The sequence below is a fragment of the Lagopus muta genome, chromosome 15, assembly GCF_023343835.1.
Source record: "Lagopus muta isolate bLagMut1 chromosome 15, bLagMut1 primary, whole genome shotgun sequence".
Taxonomy (NCBI): domain Eukaryota; kingdom Metazoa; phylum Chordata; class Aves; order Galliformes; family Phasianidae; genus Lagopus; species Lagopus muta.
The window spans coordinates 14,342,290-14,363,504 of NC_064447.1; the positions used below are offsets into that span (position 1 = coordinate 14,342,290).

Consider the following 21,215-nt stretch of genomic DNA (forward strand, 5'->3'; position numbering starts at 1 on the left):
GCAAAACCAACACTTCTTAGCCATCATACTTTAGCCATCCCAACACTCCCATCAGTGACTTTACCTATCAGTCAAAACCAACACCTTTCAGCCATCAATACTTTAGACATTCCAATATTGTTATGAGTGACTTTAAATATCAATCAAAACCAACACCTTTTAGCCAGCAATACTTCAGCCATTCCAATGCTCCCATTAGTGACTTTAACTATCAATCAAAACAAACACCTTTTAGCCATCAATACTTTAGCAATCCAAACACTCCCATCAGTGACATTAAATATCAATTAAAATGCACAACTTTTAGCCATCAATACTTTAGCCATCCCAACACTCACATCAGTAACTTAAACTCAGTCAAAAACAGCACCTTGTAGTCATCAATATTTAGCCATGACAGTACTCCGATCAGTGACTTTAACCACCAGTCAAAACCTACACATTTTAGCCAGCAAAAGTTTAGCCATGCCAGTATTCCCATCAGTGACTTTAACTATAAATAAGGACCAACACCTTTTAGCCATCAATACTTTAACCATCCCAATACTCCCATGAGTGACATTAAGTATCAATGAAAACCAACATCATTTAGCCATCAATACTTCAGACATCCCATTGCTGCCATCTGTGACATTAGCCATTAACCTTTTAGCATCGTTACAGTAACCATCCCAGCGGTCCCATCAGAGACCGCTGTGACGGTGACAGTAACAATCAAAGCCAACACAATGTAGCTATCAATATTCTAGCCATAACAACACCCTAATCAGTGACTTCAACCATCACTCACAACCAAGACCTTTTACCCATCCATACTTCAGACATTCCGATGTTCCTATCAGTGACATTAGCCATCAATAAAAACCAACAACTGTTAGCCCTCAATAGTTAGACCATGCCAGGGCTCCCATTAGTGACTTGAATGATCAGTTAAAACCCAGTACTCCCAATCTGTGACTTTAACTAACCATCAGAACCAACAACTTTTGGCCATCAATACTTCAGCCATGTCATCTTCCCGATCAGTGACATCAGTCACAACCAAGACCTTGTAGCCATCAGATCTTCAGCCATGCCAGCCTTCCCATCAGTGACTATAACCATCACTCACAACCAAGACCTTTTACCCATCCATACTTCAGACATTCCGATGTTCCTATCAGTGACATTAACCATCAATAAAAACCAACAACTGTTAGCCCTCAATAGTTAGACCATGCCAGGGCTCCCATTAGTAACTTGAATCATCAGTCAAAACCCAGTACTCTCAATCTGTGACTTTAACTAACCATCAGAACCAACAACTTTTGGCTATCAGCACTTCAGCCATGCCAGCCTTCCCATCAGTGACCATCAGTCACAACCAAGACCTTGTAGCCATCAGATCTTCAGCCATGCCAGCCTTCCCATCAGTGACATTAACCATCACTCACAACCAAGACCTTTTAGCCATCAGATCTTCAGCCATGCCAGCCTTCAGTGACTATAACCATCACTCACAACCAAGACCTTGTAGCCATCAGATCTTCAGCCATGCCAGCCTTATGAGTGACTATAAACATCAGTCACAATCAATAAATTTTAGACACGACTTCTTTAGCTACACCAACCCCCCTATCAGTGACTTTAACCATGATTCACAACCAACACCTCTTAGCCATGACTTCTTCACACATGCCAGCCCTCCAATCAGTGACTTTAACCATGAGTCACAACCAACACCTTTAAGCCACCAGAACATCAGCCACCCCAGCCCTCCCATCAATGACATTTTCCATCAGTCCTAGGGAGCACCATTTAACCAGAAATTATTTAGGGTCGCCAACCCTCCCATCAGTGACTTGAACCATCAGTCACAACCAACACCTTTAAGCCATCAGAACAGCACTCACCCCAGCCCTCCCATCAGTGACATTTTCCATCAGTCACAACAGACACCTTTAAGCCATCAGTACCTCAGCCTCGACAGCCTTCCAACCAGTGACTTTAACCACCAGTTACAAGAAAAACCTTCATACCAGCCATACTTTAGCCTCACCAGCCCTCCCACCAATGACTTTTAACCATCAGTCACAAACAGCATTTCTAAGCCATCAGTACCACAGCCTCGCCAGCCCTCCCATCAGTGACTTGAGCCATCAGTCACAACCAACACCTTTAAGCCAGCAATACTTTAGACACGCCAGCCCTGCCACCACTGACTTGAACCAATAGCCACAACCAGGACCTTTAAGCCATCAGTACTTCAGCCTCGCCAGCCCTCCCAACAGTGACAATTTCCATCAGTCACATGAACAACCATAAGCCAGCCACCCTTTAGACACGCCAGCCCTCCCATCAGTGACTTTAACCATCAGTCACAACCAACACCTTTAAGTCATCAGAACATCAGCCTCGCCAGCCCTCCCACCAGTGACATGTTACATCAATCACAAGAAGAACCATCATGCCAGCCACCCTTTAGCCATGCCAGCCCTCCCATCAGTGACATTTTCCATCAGTCACAACAGACACCTTTAAGCCATCAGTACCTCAGCCTCGCCTGCCCTCCCATCAGTGACTTGAACCATCAGTCACAGCAAAAACCTTTATGACAGCCATACTTTAGCCAAGCCAGCCCTCCCATCAGTGACTATAGCCATCACTCACAACCAAGACCTTTTACCCATCCATACTTCAGACATTCCGATGTTCCTATCAGTGACATTAACCATCAATAAAAACCAACAACTGTTAGCCCTCAATAGTTAGACCATGCCAGGGCTCCCATTAGTGACGTGAATGATCAGTTAAAACCCAGTACTCCCAATCTGTGACTTTAACTAACCATCAGAACCGACAACTTTTGGCCATCAATACTTCAGCCATGCCAGCCTTCCTATCAGTGACCATCAGTCACAACCAAGACCTTGTAGCCATCAGATCTTCAGCCATGCCAGCCTTATGAGTGACTATAAACATCAGTCACAATCCATAAATTTTAGACACGACTTCTTTAGCTACACCAACCCCCCTATCAGAGACTTTAACCATGATTCACAACCAACACCTCTTAGCCATGTCTTCTTCACACATGCCAGCCCTCCAATCAGTGACTTTAACCATGAGTCACAACCAACACCTTTAAGCCACCAGAACATCAGCCACCCCAGCCCTCCCATCAATGACATTTTCCATCAGTCCTAGGGAACACCATTTAACCAGAAATTATTTAGGGTCGCCAACCCTCCCATCAGTGACTTGAACCATCAGTCACAACCAACACCTTTAAGCCATCAGTACCTCAGCCTCGCCAGCCCTCCCACCAGTGACAATTTCCATCAGTCACATGAACAACCATCATGCCAGCCACACTTTAGCCTCAGCAGCCCTCCCAGCAGTGACTTTAACCATCAGTCACAATAACCATCATGCCAGCCACCCTTTAGACACGCCAGCCCTCCCATCGGTGACTTTAACCATCAGTCACAACCAACACCTTGAAGTCATCAGAACATCAGCCTCGCCAGCCCTCCCACCAGTGACATGTTACATCAATCACAAGAAAAACCATCATGCCAGCCACTCTTTAGTCATGCCAGCCCTCCCATCAGTGACATTTTCCATCAGTCACAACAGACACCTTTAAGCCATCAGTACCTCAGCCTCGACAGCCTTCCAACCAGTGACTTTAACCACCAGTTACAAGAAAAACCTTCATGCCAGCCATACTTTAGCCTCGCCAGCCCTCCCACCAATGACTTTTAACCATCAGTCACAAACAGCATCTCTAAGCCACCTGTACCACAGCCTCGCCAGCCCTCCCATCAGTGACTTGAACCATCAGTCACAACCAACACCTTTAAGCCAGACATACTGTAGCCACGCCAGCCCTGCCACCACTGACTTGAACCAATAGCCACAACCAGGACCTTTAAGCCATCAGTACCTCAGCCTCGCCAGCCCTCCCACCAGTGACTTTAACCATCAGTCACAGCAAAAACCTTTATGACAGCCATACTTTAGCCATGCCAGTCTCCCATCAGTGACTATAGCCATCACTCACAACCAAGGCCTTTTACCCATCCATACTTCAGACATTCCGATGTTCCTATCAGTGACATTAACCATCAATAAAAACCAACAACTGTTAGCCCTCAATAGTTAGACCATGCCAGGGCTCCCATTAGTGACTTGAATGATCAGTTAAAACCCAGCACTCCCAATCTGTGACTTTAACTAACCATCAGAACCGACAACTTTTGGCCATCAATACTTCAGCCATGCCAGCCTTCCCAATCCGTGACTTGAACCATCAGTCACAACCAACACCTTTAAGCCAGCCATACTTTAGCCACGCCAGCCCCGCCACCACTGACTTTAACCAATAGCCACAACCAGGACCTTTAAGCCATCAGTACCTCAGCCTCGCCAGCCCTCCCACCAGTGACAATTTCCATCAGTCACATGAACAACCATCATGCCAGCCACACTTTAGCCTCGCCAGCCCTCCCATCAGTGACTTTAACCACCAGTCACAATAACCATCATGCCAGCCACACTTTAGCCTCGCCAGCCCTCCCATCAGTGACTTTAACCACCAGTCACAATAACCATCATGCCAGCCACACTTTAGCCTCGCCAGCCCGCACACCAGTGACATGTTACATCAATCACAAGAAGAACCATAATGCCAGCCACTCTTTAGCCATGCCAGCCCTCCCATCAGTGACATTTTCCATCAGTCACATGAACAACCATAAGCCAGCCACACTTTAGCCTCGCCAGCCCTCCCAGCAGTGACTTTAACCATCAGTCACAATAAACATCATGCCAGCCACCCTTTAGACACGCCAGCCCTCCCATCAGTGACTTCAACCATCAGTCACAACCAACACCTTTAAGCCATCAGAACATCAGCCTCGCCAGCCCTCCCACCAGTGACATGTTACATCAATCACAAGAAGAACCATCATGCCAGCCACTCTTTAGCCATGCCAGCCCTCCCATCAGTGACATTTTCCATCAGTCACAACAGACACCTTTAAGCCATCAGTACCTCAGCCTCGCCAGCCCTCCCATTAGTGACTTGAACCATCAGTCACAGCAAAAACCTTTATGACAGCCATACTTTAGCCAAGCCAGCCCTCCCATCAGTGACTATAGCCTTCACTCACAACCAAGACCTTTTACCCATCCATACTTCAGACATTCCGATGTTCCTATCAGTGACATTAACCATCAATAAAAACCAACAACTGTTAGCCCTCAATAGTTAGACCATGCCAGGGCTCCCATTAGTGACTTGAATGATCAGTTAAAACCCAGTACTCCCAATCTGTGACTTTAACTAACCATCAGAACCGACAACTTTTGGCCATCAATACTTCAGCCATGCCAGCCTTCCCAATCCGTGACTTGAACCATCAGTCACAACCAACACCTTTAAGCCAGCCATACTTTAGCCACGCCAGCCCTGCCACCACTGACTTGAACCAATAGCCACAACCAAGACCTTTAAGCCATCAGTACCTCAGCCTCGCCAGCCCTCCCACCAGTGACAATTTCCATCAGTCACATGAACAACCATCATGCCAGCCACACTTTAGCCTCGCCAGCCCTCCCAGCAGTGACTTTAACCACCAGTCACAACAATAATGATCATGCCAGCCACCCTTTAGACACGCCAGCCCTCCCATCAGTGACTTTAACCATCAGTCACAACCAACACCATTAAGTCATCAGAACATCAGCCTCGCCAGCCCTCCCACCAGTGACATGTTACATCAATCACAAGAAGAACCATCATGCCAGCCACCCTTTAGCCATGCCAGACCTCCCATCAGTGACATTTTCCATCAGTCACAACAGACACCTTTAAGCCATCAGTACCTCAGCCTCGCCTGCCCTCCCATCAGTGACTTGAACCATCAGTCACAGCAAAAACCTTTATGACAGCCATACTTTAGCCAAGCCAGCCCTCCCATCAGTGACTATAGCCATCACTCACAACCAAGACCTTTTACCCATCCATACTTCAGACATTCCGATGTTCCTATCAGTGACATTAACCATCAATAAAAACCAACAACTGTTAGCCCTCAATAGTTAGACCATGCCAGGGCTCCCATTAGTGACGTGAATGATCAGTTAAAACCCAGTACTCCCAATCTGTGACTTTAACTAACCATCAGAACCGACAACTTTTGGCCATCAATACTTCAGCCATGCCAGCCTTCCTATCAGTGACCATCAGTCACAACCAAGACCTTGTAGCCATCAGATCTTCAGCCATGCCAGCCTTATGAGTGACTATAAACATCAGTCACAATCCATAAATTTTAGACACGACTTCTTTAGCTACACCAACCCCCCTATCAGTGACTTTAACCATGATTCACAACCAACACCTCTTAGCCATGTCTTCTTCACACATGCCAGCCCTCCAATCAGTGACTTTAACCATGAGTCACAACCAACACCTTTAAGCCACCAGAACATCAGCCACCCCAGCCCTCCCATCAATGACATTTTCCATCAGTCCTAGGGAACACCATTTAACCAGAAATTATTTAGGGTCGCCAACCCTCCCATCAGTGACTTGAACCATCAGTCACAACCAACACCTTTAAGCCATCAGTACCTCAGCCTCGCCAGCCCTCCCACCAGTGACAATTTCCATCAGTCACATGAACAACCATCATGCCAGCCACACTTTAGCCTCAGCAGCCCTCCCAGCAGTGACTTTAACCATCAGTCACAATAACCATCATGCCAGCCACCCTTTAGACACGCCAGCCCTCCCATCGGTGACTTTAACCATCAGTCACAACCAACACCTTGAAGTCATCAGAACATCAGCCTCGCCAGCCCTCCCACCAGTGACATGTTACATCAATCACAAGAAAAACCTTCATGCCAGCCATACTTTAGCCTCGCCAGCCCTCCCACCAATGACTTTTAACCATCAGTCACAAACAGCATCTCTAAGCCACCTGTACCACAGCCTCGCCAGCCCTCCCACCAGTGACATGTTACATCAATCACAAGAAAAACCATCATGCCAGCCACTCTTTAGTCATGCCAGCCCTCCCATCAGTGACATTTTCCATCAGTCACAACAGACACCTTTAAGCCATCAGTACCTCAGCCTCGACAGCCTTCCAACCAGTGACTTTAACCACCAGTTACAAGAAAAACCTTCATGCCAGCCATACTTTAGCCTCGCCAGCCCTCCCACCAATGACTTTTAACCATCAGTCACAAACAGCATCTCTAAGCCACCTGTACCACAGCCTCGCCAGCCCTCCCATCAGTGACTTGAACCATCAGTCACAACCAACACCTTTAAGCCAGACATACTGTAGCCACGCCAGCCCTGCCACCACTGACTTGAACCAATAGCCACAACCAGGACCTCTAAGCCATCAGTACCTCAGCCTCGCCAGCCCTCCCATCAGTGACTTGAACCATCAGTCACAGCAAAAACCTTTATGACAGCCATACTTTAGCCAAGCCAGTCTCCCATCAGTGACTATAGCCTTCACTCACAACCAAGACCTTTTACCCATCCATACTTCAGACATTCCGATGTTCCTATCAGTGACATCAACCATCAATAAAAACCAACAACTGTTAGCCCTCAATAGTTAGACCATGCCAGGGCTCCCATTAGTGACTTGAATGATCAGTTAAAACCCAGTACTCCCAATCTGTGACTTTAACTAACCATCAGAACCGACAACTTTTGGCCATCAATACTTCAGCCATGCCAGCCTTCCCAATCCGTGACTTGAACCATCAGTCACAACCAACACCTTTAAGCCAGCCATACTTTAGCCACGCCAGCCCTGCCACCACTGACTTGAACCAATAGCCACAACCAAGACCTTTAAGCCATCAGTACCTCAGCCTCGCCAGCCCTCCCACCAGTGACAATTTCCATCAGTCACATGAACAACCATAAGCCAGCCACTCTTTAGCCATACCAGCCCTCCCACCAGTGACTTTAACCATCAGTCACAGCAAAAACCTTTATGACAGCCATACTTTAGCCAAGCCAGCCCTCCCATCAGTGACAATTTCCATCAGTCACATGAACAACCATCATGCCAGCCACACTTTAGCCTCGCCAGCCCTCCCAGCAGTGACTTTAACCACCAGTCACAACAATAATGATCATGCCAGCCACCCTTTAGAAACACCAGCCCTCCCATCAGTGACTTTAACCATCAGTCACAACCAACACCATTAAGTCATCAGAACATCAGCCTCGCCAGCCCTCCCACCAGTGACATGTTACATCAATCACAAGAAGAACCATCATGCCAGCCACCCTTTAGCCATGCCAGACCTCCCATCAGTGACATTTTCCATCAGTCACAACAGACACCTTTAAGCCATCAGTACCTCAGCCTCGCCTGCCCTCCCATCAGTGACTTGAACCATCAGTCACAGCAAAAACCTTTATGACAGCCATACTTTAGCCAAGCCAGCCCTCCCATCAGTGACTATAGCCATCACTCACAACCAAGACCTTTTACCCATCCATACTTCAGACATTCCGATGTTCCTATCAGTGACATTAACCATCAATAAAAACCAACAACTGTTAGCCCTCAATAGTTAGACCATGCCAGGGCTCCCATTAGTGACGTGAATGATCAGTTAAAACCCAGTACTCCCAATCTGTGACTTTAACTAACCATCAGAACCGACAACTTTTGGCCATCAATACTTCAGCCATGCCAGCCTTCCTATCAGTGACCATCAGTCACAACCAAGACCTTGTAGCCATCAGATCTTCAGCCATGCCAGCCTTATGAGTGACTATAAACATCAGTCACAATCCATAAATTTTAGACACGACTTCTTTAGCTACACCAACCCCCCTATCAGAGACTTTAACCATGATTCACAACCAACACCTCTTAGCCATGTCTTCTTCACACATGCCAGCCCTCCAATCAGTGACTTTAACCATGAGTCACAACCAACACCTTTAAGCCACCAGAACATCAGCCACCCCAGCCCTCCCATCAATGACATTTTCCATCAGTCCTAGGGAACACCATTTAACCAGAAATTATTTAGGGTCGCCAACCCTCCCATCAGTGACTTGAACCATCAGTCACAACCAACACCTTTAAGCCATCAGTACCTCAGCCTCGCCAGCCCTCCCACCAGTGACAATTTCCATCAGTCACATGAACAACCATCATGCCAGCCACACTTTAGCCTCAGCAGCCCTCCCAGCAGTGACTTTAACCATCAGTCACAATAACCATCATGCCAGCCACCCTTTAGACACGCCAGCCCTCCCATCGGTGACTTTAACCATCAGTTACAACCAACACCTTGAAGTCATCAGAACATCAGCCTCGCCAGCCCTCCCACCAGTGACATGTTACATCAATCACAAGAAAAACCATCATGCCAGCCACTCTTTAGTCATGCCAGCCCTCCCATCAGTGACATTTTCCATCAGTCACAACAGACACCTTTAAGCCATCAGTACCTCAGCCTCGACAGCCTTCCAACCAGTGACTTTAACCACCAGTTACAAGAAAAACCTTCATGCCAGCCATACTTTAGCCTCGCCAGCCCTCCCACCAATGACTTTTAACCATCAGTCACAAACAGCATCTCTAAGCCACCTGTACCACAGCCTCGCCAGCCCTCCCATCAGTGACTTGAACCATCAGTCACAACCAACACCTTTAAGCCAGCCATACTGTAGCCACACCAGCCCTGCCACCACTGACTTGAACCAATAGCCACAACCAGGACCTTTAAGCCATCAGTACCTCAGCCTCGCCAGCCCTCCCACCAGTGACTTTAACCATCAGTCACAGCAAAAACCTTTATGACAGCCATACTTTAGCCATGCCAGTCTCCCATCAGTGACTATAGCCATCACTCATAACCAAGGCCTTTTACCCATCCATACTTCAGACATTCCGATGTTCCTATCAGTGACATTAACCATCAATAAAAACCAACAACTGTTAGCCCTCAATAGTTAGACCATGCCAGGGCTCCCATTAGTGACTTGAATGATCAGTTAAAACCCAGTACTCCCAATCTGTGACTTTAACTAACCATCAGAACCGACAACTTTTGGCCATCAATACTTCAGCCATGCCAGCCTTCCCAATCCGTGACTTGAACCATCAGTCACAACCAACACCTTTAAGCCAGCCATACTTTAGCCACGCCAGCCCCGCCACCACTGACTTTAACCAATAGCCACAACCAGGACCTTTAAGCCATCAGTACCTCAGCCTCGCCAGCCCTCCCACCAGTGACAATTTCCATCAGTCACATGAACAACCATCATGCCAGCCACACTTTAGCCTCGCCAGCCCTCCCATCAGTGACTTTAACCACCAGTCACTATAACCATCATGCCAGCCACACTTTAGCCTCGCCAGCCCGCACACCAGTGACATGTTACATCAATCACAAGAAGAACCATAATGCCAGCCACTCTTTAGCCATGCCAGCCCTCCCATCAGTGACATTTTCCATCAGTCACATGAACAACCATAAGCCAGCCACACTTTAGCCTCGCCAGCCCTCCCAGCAGTGACTTTAACCATCAGTCACAATAAACATCATGCCAGCCACCCTTTAGACACGCCAGCCCTCCCATCAGTGACTTCAACCATCAGTCACAACCAACACCTTTAAGCCATCAGAACATCAGCCTCGCCAGCCCTCCCACCAGTGACATGTTACATCAATCACAAGAAGAACCATCATGCCAGCCACTCTTTAGCCATGCCAGCCCTCCCATCAGTGACATTTTCCATCAGTCACAACAGACACCTTTAAGCCATCAGTACCTCAGCCTCGCCAGCCCTCCCATCAGTGACTTGAACCATCAGTCACAGCAAAAACCTTTATGACAGCCATACTTTAGCCAAGCCAGCCCTCCCATCAGTGACTATAGCCTTCACTCACAACCAAGACCTTTTACCCATCCATTCTTCAGACATTCCGATGTTCCTATCAGTGACATTAACCATCAATAAAAACCAACAACTGTTAGCCCTCAATAGTTAGACCATGCCAGGGCTCCCATTAGTGACTTGAATGATCAGTTAAAACCCAGTACTCCCAATCTGTGACTTTAACTAACCATCAGAACCAACAACTTTTGGCCATCAATACTTCAGCCATGCCAGCCTTCCCAATCCGTGACTTGAACCATCAGTCACAACCAACGCCTTTAAGCCAGCCATACTTTAGCCACGCCAGCCCTGCCACCACTGACTTGAACCAATAGCCACAACCAAGACCTTTAAGCCATCAGTACCTCAGCCTCGCCAGCCCTCCCACCAGTGACAATTTCCATCAGTCACATGAACAACCATAAGCCAGCCACTCTTTAGCCATACCAGCCCTCCCACCAGTGACTTTAACCATCAGTCACAGCAAAAACCTTTATGACAGCCATACTTTAGCCAAGCCAGCCCTCCCATCAGTGACAATTTCCATCAGTCACATGAACAACCATCATGCCAGCCACACTTTAGCCTCGCCAGCCCTCCCAGCAGTGACTTTAACCACCAGTCACAACAATAATGATCATGCCAGCCACCCTTTAGAAACACCAGCCCTCCCATCAGTGACTTTAACCATCAGTCACAACCAACACCTTTAAGTCATCAGAACATCAGCCTCGCCAGCCCTCCCACCAGTGACATGTTACATCAATCACAAGAAGAACCATCATGCCAGCCACCCTTTAGCCATGCCAGCCCTCCCATCAGTGACATTTTCCATCAGTCACAACAGACACCTTTAAGCCATCAGTACCTCAGCCTCGCCTGCCCTCCCATCAGTGACTTGAACCATCAGTCACAGCAAAAACCTTTATGACAGCCATACTTTAGCCAAGCCAGCCCTCCCATCAGTGACTATAGCCATCACTCACAACCAAGACCTTTTACCCATCCATACTTCAGACATTCCGATGTTCCTATCAGTGACATTAACCATCAATAAAAACCAACAACTGTTAGCCCTCAATAGTTAGACCATGCCAGGGCTCCCATTAGTGACGTGAATGATCAGTTAAAACCCAGTACTCCCAATCTGTGACTTTAACTAACCATCAGAACCGACAACTTTTGGCCATCAATACTTCAGCCATGCCAGCCTTCCTATCAGTGACCATCAGTCACAACCAAGACCTTGTAGCCATCAGATCTTCAGCCATGCCAGCCTTATGAGTGACTATAAACATCAGTCACAATCCATAAATTTTAGACACGACTTCTTTAGCTACACCAACCCCCCTATCAGTGACTTTAACCATGATTCACAACCAACACCTCTTAGCCATGTCTTCTTCACACATGCCAGCCCTCCAATCAGTGACTTTAACCATGAGTCACAACCAACACCTTTAAGCCACCAGAACATCAGCCACCCCAGCCCTCCCATCAATGACATTTTCCATCAGTCCTAGGGAACACCATTTAACCAGAAATTATTTAGGGTCGCCAACCCTCCCATCAGTGACTTGAACCATCAGTCACAACCAACACCTTTAAGCCATCAGTACCTCAGCCTCGCCAGCCCTCCCACCAGTGACAATTTCCATCAGTCACATGAACAACCATCATGCCAGCCACACTTTAGCCTCAGCAGCCCTCCCAGCAGTGACTTTAACCATCAGTCACAATAACCATCATGCCAGCCACCCTTTAGACACGCCAGCCCTCCCATCGGTGACTTTAACCATCAGTCACAACCAACACCTTGAAGTCATCAGAACATCAGCCTCGCCAGCCCTCCCACCAGTGACATGTTACATCAATCACAAGAAAAACCATCATGCCAGCCACTCTTTAGTCATGCCAGCCCTCCCATCAGTGACATTTTCCATCAGTCACAACAGACACCTTTAAGCCATCAGTACCTCAGCCTCGACAGCCTTCCAACCAGTGACTTTAACCACCAGTTACAAGAAAAACCTTCATGCCAGCCATACTTTAGCCTCGCCAGCCCTCCCACCAATGACTTTTAACCATCAGTCACAAACAGCATCTCTAAGCCACCTGTACCACAGCCTCGCCAGCCCTCCCATCAGTGACTTGAACCATCAGTCACAACCAACACCTTTAAGCCAGACATACTGTAGCCACGCCAGCCCTGCCACCACTGACTTGAACCAATAGCCACAACCAGGACCTTTAAGCCATCAGTACCTCAGCCTCGCCAGCCCTCCCACCAGTGACTTTAACCATCAGTCACAGCAAAAACCTTTATGACAGCCATACTTTAGCCATGCCAGTCTCCCATCAGTGACTATAGCCATCACTCACAACCAAGGCCTTTTACCCATCCATACTTCAGACATTCCGATGTTCCTATCAGTGACATTAACCATCAATAAAAACCAACAACTGTTAGCCCTCAATAGTTAGACCATGCCAGGGCTCCCATTAGTGACTTGAATGATCAGTTAAAACCCAGCACTCCCAATCTGTGACTTTAACTAACCATCAGAACCGACAACTTTTGGCCATCAATACTTCAGCCATGCCAGCCTTCCCAATCCGTGACTTGAACCATCAGTCACAACCAACACCTTTAAGCCAGCCATACTTTAGCCACGCCAGCCCCGCCACCACTGACTTTAACCAATAGCCACAACCAGGACCTTTAAGCCATCAGTACCTCAGCCTCGCCAGCCCTCCCACCAGTGACAATTTCCATCAGTCACATGAACAACCATCATGCCAGCCACACTTTAGCCTCGCCAGCCCTCCCATCAGTGACTTTAACCACCAGTCACAATAACCATCATGCCAGCCACACTTTAGCCTCGCCAGCCCTCCCATCAGTGACTTTAACCACCAGTCACAATAACCATCATGCCAGCCACACTTTAGCCTCGCCAGCCCGCACACCAGTGACATGTTACATCAATCACAAGAAGAACCATAATGCCAGCCACTCTTTAGCCATGCCAGCCCTCCCATCAGTGACATTTTCCATCAGTCACATGAACAACCATAAGCCAGCCACACTTTAGCCTCGCCAGCCCTCCCAGCAGTGACTTTAACCATCAGTCACAATAAACATCATGCCAGCCACCCTTTAGACACGCCAGCCCTCCCATCAGTGACTTCAACCATCAGTCACAACCAACACCTTTAAGCCATCAGAACATCAGCCTCGCCAGCCCTCCCACCAGTGACATGTTACATCAATCACAAGAAGAACCATCATGCCAGCCACTCTTTAGCCATGCCAGCCCTCCCATCAGTGACATTTTCCATCAGTCACAACAGACACCTTTAAGCCATCAGTACCTCAGCCTCGCCAGCCCTCCCATTAGTGACTTGAACCATCAGTCACAGCAAAAACCTTTATGACAGCCATACTTTAGCCAAGCCAGCCCTCCCATCAGTGACTATAGCCTTCACTCACAACCAAGACCTTTTACCCATCCATACTTCAGACATTCCGATGTTCCTATCAGTGACATTAACCATCAATAAAAACCAACAACTGTTAGCCCTCAATAGTTAGACCATGCCAGGGCTCCCATTAGTGACTTGAATGATCAGTTAAAACCCAGTACTCCCAATCTGTGACTTTAACTAACCATCAGAACCGACAACTTTTGGCCATCAATACTTCAGCCATGCCAGCCTTCCCAATCCGTGACTTGAACCATCAGTCACAACCAACACCTTTAAGCCAGCCATACTTTAGCCACGCCAGCCCTGCCACCACTGACTTGAACCAATAGCCACAACCAAGACCTTTAAGCCATCAGTACCTCAGCCTCGCCAGCCCTCCCACCAGTGACAATTTCCATCAGTCACATGAACAACCATCATGCCAGCCACACTTTAGCCTCGCCAGCCCTCCCAGCAGTGACTTTAACCACCAGTCACAACAATAATGATCATGCCAGCCACCCTTTAGACACGCCAGCCCTCCCATCAGTGACTTTAACCATCAGTCACAACCAACACCATTAAGTCATCAGAACATCAGCCTCGCCAGCCCTCCCACCAGTGACATGTTACATCAATCACAAGAAGAACCATCATGCCAGCCACCCTTTAGCCATGCCAGACCTCCCATCAGTGACATTTTCCATCAGTCACAACAGACACCTTTAAGCCATCAGTACCTCAGCCTCGCCTGCCCTCCCATCAGTGACTTGAACCATCAGTCACAGCAAAAACCTTTATGACAGCCATACTTTAGCCAAGCCAGCCCTCCCATCAGTGACTATAGCCATCACTCACAACCAAGACCTTTTACCCATCCATACTTCAGACATTCCGATGTTCCTATCAGTGACATTAACCATCAATAAAAACCAACAACTGTTAGCCCTCAATAGTTAGACCATGCCAGGGCTCCCATTAGTGACGTGAATGATCAGTTAAAACCCAGTACTCCCAATCTGTGACTTTAACTAACCATCAGAACCGACAACTTTTGGCCATCAATACTTCAGCCATGCCAGCCTTCCTATCAGTGACCATCAGTCACAACCAAGACCTTGTAGCCATCAGATCTTCAGCCATGCCAGCCTTATGAGTGACTATAAACATCAGTCACAATCCATAAATTTTAGACACGACTTCTTTAGCTACACCAACCCCCCTATCAGTGACTTTAACCATGATTCACAACCAACACCTCTTAGCCATGTCTTCTTCACACATGCCAGCCCTCCAATCAGTGACTTTAACCATGAGTCACAACCAACACCTTTAAGCCACCAGAACATCAGCCACCCCAGCCCTCCCATCAATGACATTTTCCATCAGTCCTAGGGAACACCATTTAACCAGAAATTATTTAGGGTCGCCAACCCTCCCATCAGTGACTTGAACCATCAGTCACAACCAACACCTTTAAGCCATCAGTACCTCAGCCTCGCCAGCCCTCCCACCAGTGACAATTTCCATCAGTCACATGAACAACCATCATGCCAGCCACACTTTAGCCTCAGCAGCCCTCCCAGCAGTGACTTTAACCATCAGTCACAATAACCATCATGCCAGCCACCCTTTAGACACGCCAGCCCTCCCATCGGTGACTTTAACCATCAGTCACAACCAACACCTTGAAGTCATCAGAACATCAGCCTCGCCAGCCCTCCCACCAGTGACATGTTACATCAATCACAAGAAAAACCTTCATGCCAGCCATACTTTAGCCTCGCCAGCCCTCCCACCAATGACTTTTAACCATCAGTCACAAACAGCATCTCTAAGCCACCTGTACCACAGCCTCGCCAGCCCTCCCACCAGTGACATGTTACATCAATCACAAGAAAAACCATCATGCCAGCCACTCTTTAGTCATGCCAGCCCTCCCATCAGTGACATTTTCCATCAGTCACAACAGACACCTTTAAGCCATCAGTACCTCAGCCTCGACAGCCTTCCAACCAGTGACTTTAACCACCAGTTACAAGAAAAACCTTCATGCCAGCCATACTTTAGCCTCGCCAGCCCTCCCACCAATGACTTTTAACCATCAGTCACAAACAGCATCTCTAAGCCACCTGTACCACAGCCTCGCCAGCCCTCCCATCAGTGACTTGAACCATCAGTCACAACCAACACCTTTAAGCCAGACATACTGTAGCCACGCCAGCCCTGCCACCACTGACTTGAACCAATAGCCACAACCAGGACCTCTAAGCCATCAGTACCTCAGCCTCGCCAGCCCTCCCACCAGTGACTTTAACCATCAGTCACAGCAAAAACCTTTATGACAGCCATACTTTAGCCATGCCAGTCTCCCATCAGTGACTATAGCCATCACTCACAACCAAGGCCTTTTACCCATCCATACTTCAGACATTCCGATGTTCCTATCAGTGACATTAACCATCAATAAAAACCAACAACTGTTAGCCCTCAATAGTTAGACCATGCCAGGGCTCCCATTAGTGACTTGAATGATCAGTTAAAACCCAGCACTCCCAATCTGTGACTTTAACTAACCATCAGAACCGACAACTTTTGGCCATCAATACTTCAGCCATGCCAGCCTTCCCAATCCGTGACTTGAACCATCAGTCACAACCAACACCTTTAAGCCAGCCATACTTTAGCCACGCCAGCCCCGCCACCACTGACTTTAACCAATAGCCACAACCAGGACCTTTAAGCCATCAGTACCTCAGCCTCGCCAGCCCTCCCACCAGTGACAATTTCCATCAGTCACATGAACAACCATCATGCCAGCCACACTTTAGCCTCGCCAGCCCTCCCATCAGTGACTTTAACCACCAGTCACAATAACCATCATGCCAGCCACACTTTAGCCTCGCCAGCCCTCCCATCAGTGACTTTAACCACCAGTCACAATAACCATCATGCCAGCCACACTTTAGCCTCGCCAGCCCGCACACCAGTGACATGTTACATCAATCACAAGAAGAACCATAATGCCAGCCACTCTTTAGCCATGCCAGCCCTCCCATCAGTGACATTTTCCATCAGTCACATGAACAACCATAAGCCAGCCACACTTTAGCCTCGCCAGCCCTCCCAGCAGTGACTTTAACCATCAGTCACAATAAACATCATGCCAGCCACCCTTTAGACACGCCAGCCCTCCCATCAGTGACTTCAACCATCAGTCACAACCAACACCTTTAAGCCATCAGAACATCAGCCTCGCCAGCCCTCCCACCAGTGACATGTTACATCAATCACAAGAAGAACCATCATGCCAGCCACTCTTTAGCCATGCCAGCCCTCCCATCAGTGACATTTTCCATCAGTCACAACAGACACCTTTAAGCCATCAGTACCTCAGCCTCGCCAGCCCTCCCATTAGTGACTTGAACCATCAGTCACAGCAAAAACCTTTATGACAGCCATACTTTAGCCAAGCCAGCCCTCCCATCAGTGACTATAGCCTTCACTCACAACCAAGACCTTTTACCCATCCATACTTCAGACATTCCGATGTTCCTATCAGTGACATTAACCATCAATAAAAACCAACAACTGTTAGCCCTCAATAGTTAGACCATGCCAGGGCTCCCATTAGTGACTTGAATGATCAGTTAAAACCCAGTACTCCCAATCTGTGACTTTAACTAACCATCAGAACCGACAACTTTTGGCCATCAATACTTCAGCCATGCCAGCCTTCCCAATCCGTGACTTGAACCATCAGTCACAACCAACACCTTTAAGCCAGCCATACTTTAGCCACGCCAGCCCTGCCACCACTGACTTGAACCAATAGCCACAACCAAGACCTTTAAGCCATCAGTACCTCAGCCTCGCCAGCCCTCCCACCAGTGACAATTTCCATCAGTCACATGAACAACCATCATGCCAGCCACACTTTAGCCTCGCCAGCCCTCCCAGCAGTGACTTTAACCACCAGTCACAACAATAATGATCATGCCAGCCACCCTTTAGACACGCCAGCCCTCCCATCAGTGACTTTAACCATCAGTCACAACCAACACCATTAAGTCATCAGAACATCAGCCTCGCCAGCCCTCCCACCAGTGACATGTTACATCAATCACAAGAAGAACCATCATGCCAGCCACCCTTTAGCCATGCCAGACCTCCCATCAGTGACATTTTCCATCAGTCACAACAGACACCTTTAAGCCATCAGTACCTCAGCCTCGCCTGCCCTCCCATCAGTGACTTGAACCATCAGTCACAGCAAAAACCTTTATGACAGCCATACTTTAGCCAAGCCAGCCCTCCCATCAGTGACTATAGCCATCACTCACAACCAAGACCTTTTACCCATCCATACTTCAGACATTCCGATGTTCCTATCAGTGACATTAACCATCAATAAAAACCAACAACTGTTAGCCCTCAATAGTTAGACCATGCCAGGGCTCCCATTAGTGACGTGAATGATCAGTTAAAACCCAGTACTCCCAATCTGTGACTTTAACTAACCATCAGAACCGACAACTTTTGGCCATCAATACTTCAGCCATGCCAGCCTTCCTATCAGTGACCATCAGTCACAACCAAGACCTTGTAGCCATCAGATCTTCAGCCATGCCAGCCTTATGAGTGACTATAAACATCAGTCACAATCCATAAATTTTAGACACGACTTCTTTAGCTACACCAACCCCCCTATCAGTGACTTTAACCATGATTCACAACCAACACCTCTTAGCCATGTCTTCTTCACACATGCCAGCCCTCCAATCAGTGACTTTAACCATGAGTCACAACCAACACCTTTAAGCCACCAGAACATCAGCCACCCCAGCCCTCCCATCAATGACATTTTCCATCAGTCCTAGGGAACACCATTTAACCAGAAATTATTTAGGGTCGCCAACCCTCCCATCAGTGACTTGAACCATCAGTCACAACCAACACCTTTAAGCCATCAGTACCTCAGCCTCGCCAGCCCTCCCACCAGTGACAATTTCCATCAGTCACATGAACAACCATCATGCCAGCCACACTTTAGCCTCAGCAGCCCTCCCAGCAGTGACTTTAACCATCAGTCACAATAACCATCATGCCAGCCACCCTTTAGACACGCCAGCCCTCCCATCGGTGACTTTAACCATCAGTCACAACCAACACCTTGAAGTCATCAGAACATCAGCCTCGCCAGCCCTCCCACCAGTGACATGTTACATCAATCACAAGAAAAACCTTCATGCCAGCCATACTTTAGCCTCGCCAGCCCTCCCACCAATGACTTTTAACCATCAGTCACAAACAGCATCTCTAAGCCACCTGTACCACAGCCTCGCCAGCCCTCCCATCAGTGACTTGAGCCATCAGTCACAACCAACACCTTTAAGCCAGCCATACTGTAGCCACGCCAGCCCTGCCACCACTGACTTGAACCAATAGCCACAACCAGGACCTTTAAGCCATCAGTACCTCAGCCTCGCCAGCCCTCCCACCAGTGACTTTAACCATCAGTCACAGCAAAAACCTTTATGACAGCCATACTTTAGCCATGCCAGTCTCCCATCAGTGACTATAGCCATCACTCACAACCAAGGCCTTTTACCCATCCATACTTCAGACATTCCGATGTTCCTATCAGTGACATTAACCATCAATAAAAACCAACAACTGTTAGCCCTCAATAGTTAGACCATGCTAGGGCTCCCATTAGTGACTTGAATGATCAGTTAAAACCCAGTACTCCCAATCTGTGACTTTAACTAACCATCAGAACCGACAACTTTTGGCCATCAATACTTCAGCCATGCCAGCCTTCCCAATCCGTGACTTGAACCATCAGTCACAACCAACACCTTTAAGCCAGCCATACTTTAGCCACGCCAGCCCCGCCACCACTGACTTTAACCAATAGCCACAACCAGGACCTTTAAGCCATCAGTACCTCAGCCTCGCCAGCCCTCCCACCAGTGACAATTTCCATCAGTCACATGAACAACCATCATGCCAGCCACACTTTAGCCTCGCCAGCCCTCCCATCAGTGACTTTAACCACCAGTCACAATAACCATCATGCCAGCCACACTTTAGCCTCGCCAGCCCGCACACCAGTGACATGTTACATCAATCACAAGAAGAACCATAATGCCAGCCACTCTTTAGCCATGCCAGCCCTCCCATCAGTGACATTTTCCATCAGTCACATGAACAACCATAAGCCAGCCACACTTTAGCCTCGCCAGCCCTCCCAGCAGTGACTTTAACCATCAGTCACAATAAACATCATGCCAGCCACCCTTTAGACACGCCAGCCCTCCCATCAGTGACTTCAACCATCAGTCACAACCAACACCTTTAAGCCATCAGAACATCAGCCTCACCAGCCCTCCCACCAGTGACATGTTACATCAATCACAAGAAGAACCATCATGCCAGCCACTCTTTAGCCATGCCAGCCCTCCCATCAGTGACATTTTCCATCAGTCACAACAGACACCTTTAAGCCATCAGTACCTCAGCCTCGCCAGCCCTCCCATCAGTGACTTGAACCATCAGTCACAGCAAAAACCTTTATGACAGCCATACTTTAGCCAAGCCAGTCTCCCATCAGTGACTATAGCCTTCACTCACAACCAAGACCTTTTACCCATCCATACTTCAGACATTCCGATGTTCCTATCAGTGACATCAACCATCAATAAAAACCAACAACTGTTAGCCCTCAATAGTTAGACCATGCCAGGGCTCCCATTAGTGACTTGAATGATCAGTTAAAACCCAGTACTCCCAATCTGTGACTTTAACTAA

At 47.9% G+C, this 21,215-nt stretch overlaps 1 long non-coding RNA gene across 4 annotated transcripts in view; it reads right to left on the reverse strand.

Moving 5' to 3' along the window:
- Positions 1-409: 409 nt before the first annotated feature.
- Positions 410-21,215, reverse strand: part of LOC125700521 (uncharacterized) — a 40,996-nt gene continuing 20,190 nt past the window's right edge. For 2 of the 4 annotated variants that reach the window (XR_007379965.1, XR_007379964.1), the window contains exon 3: positions 410-435. This is a non-coding gene — a long non-coding RNA (uncharacterized LOC125700521). Of the gene's footprint in view, positions 436-1,277; positions 1,371-1,442; positions 1,867-10,724; positions 11,642-21,215 lie in introns of those variants that run through there. The other 2 variants (XR_007379963.1, XR_007379962.1) reach the window with 2 other exon arrangements.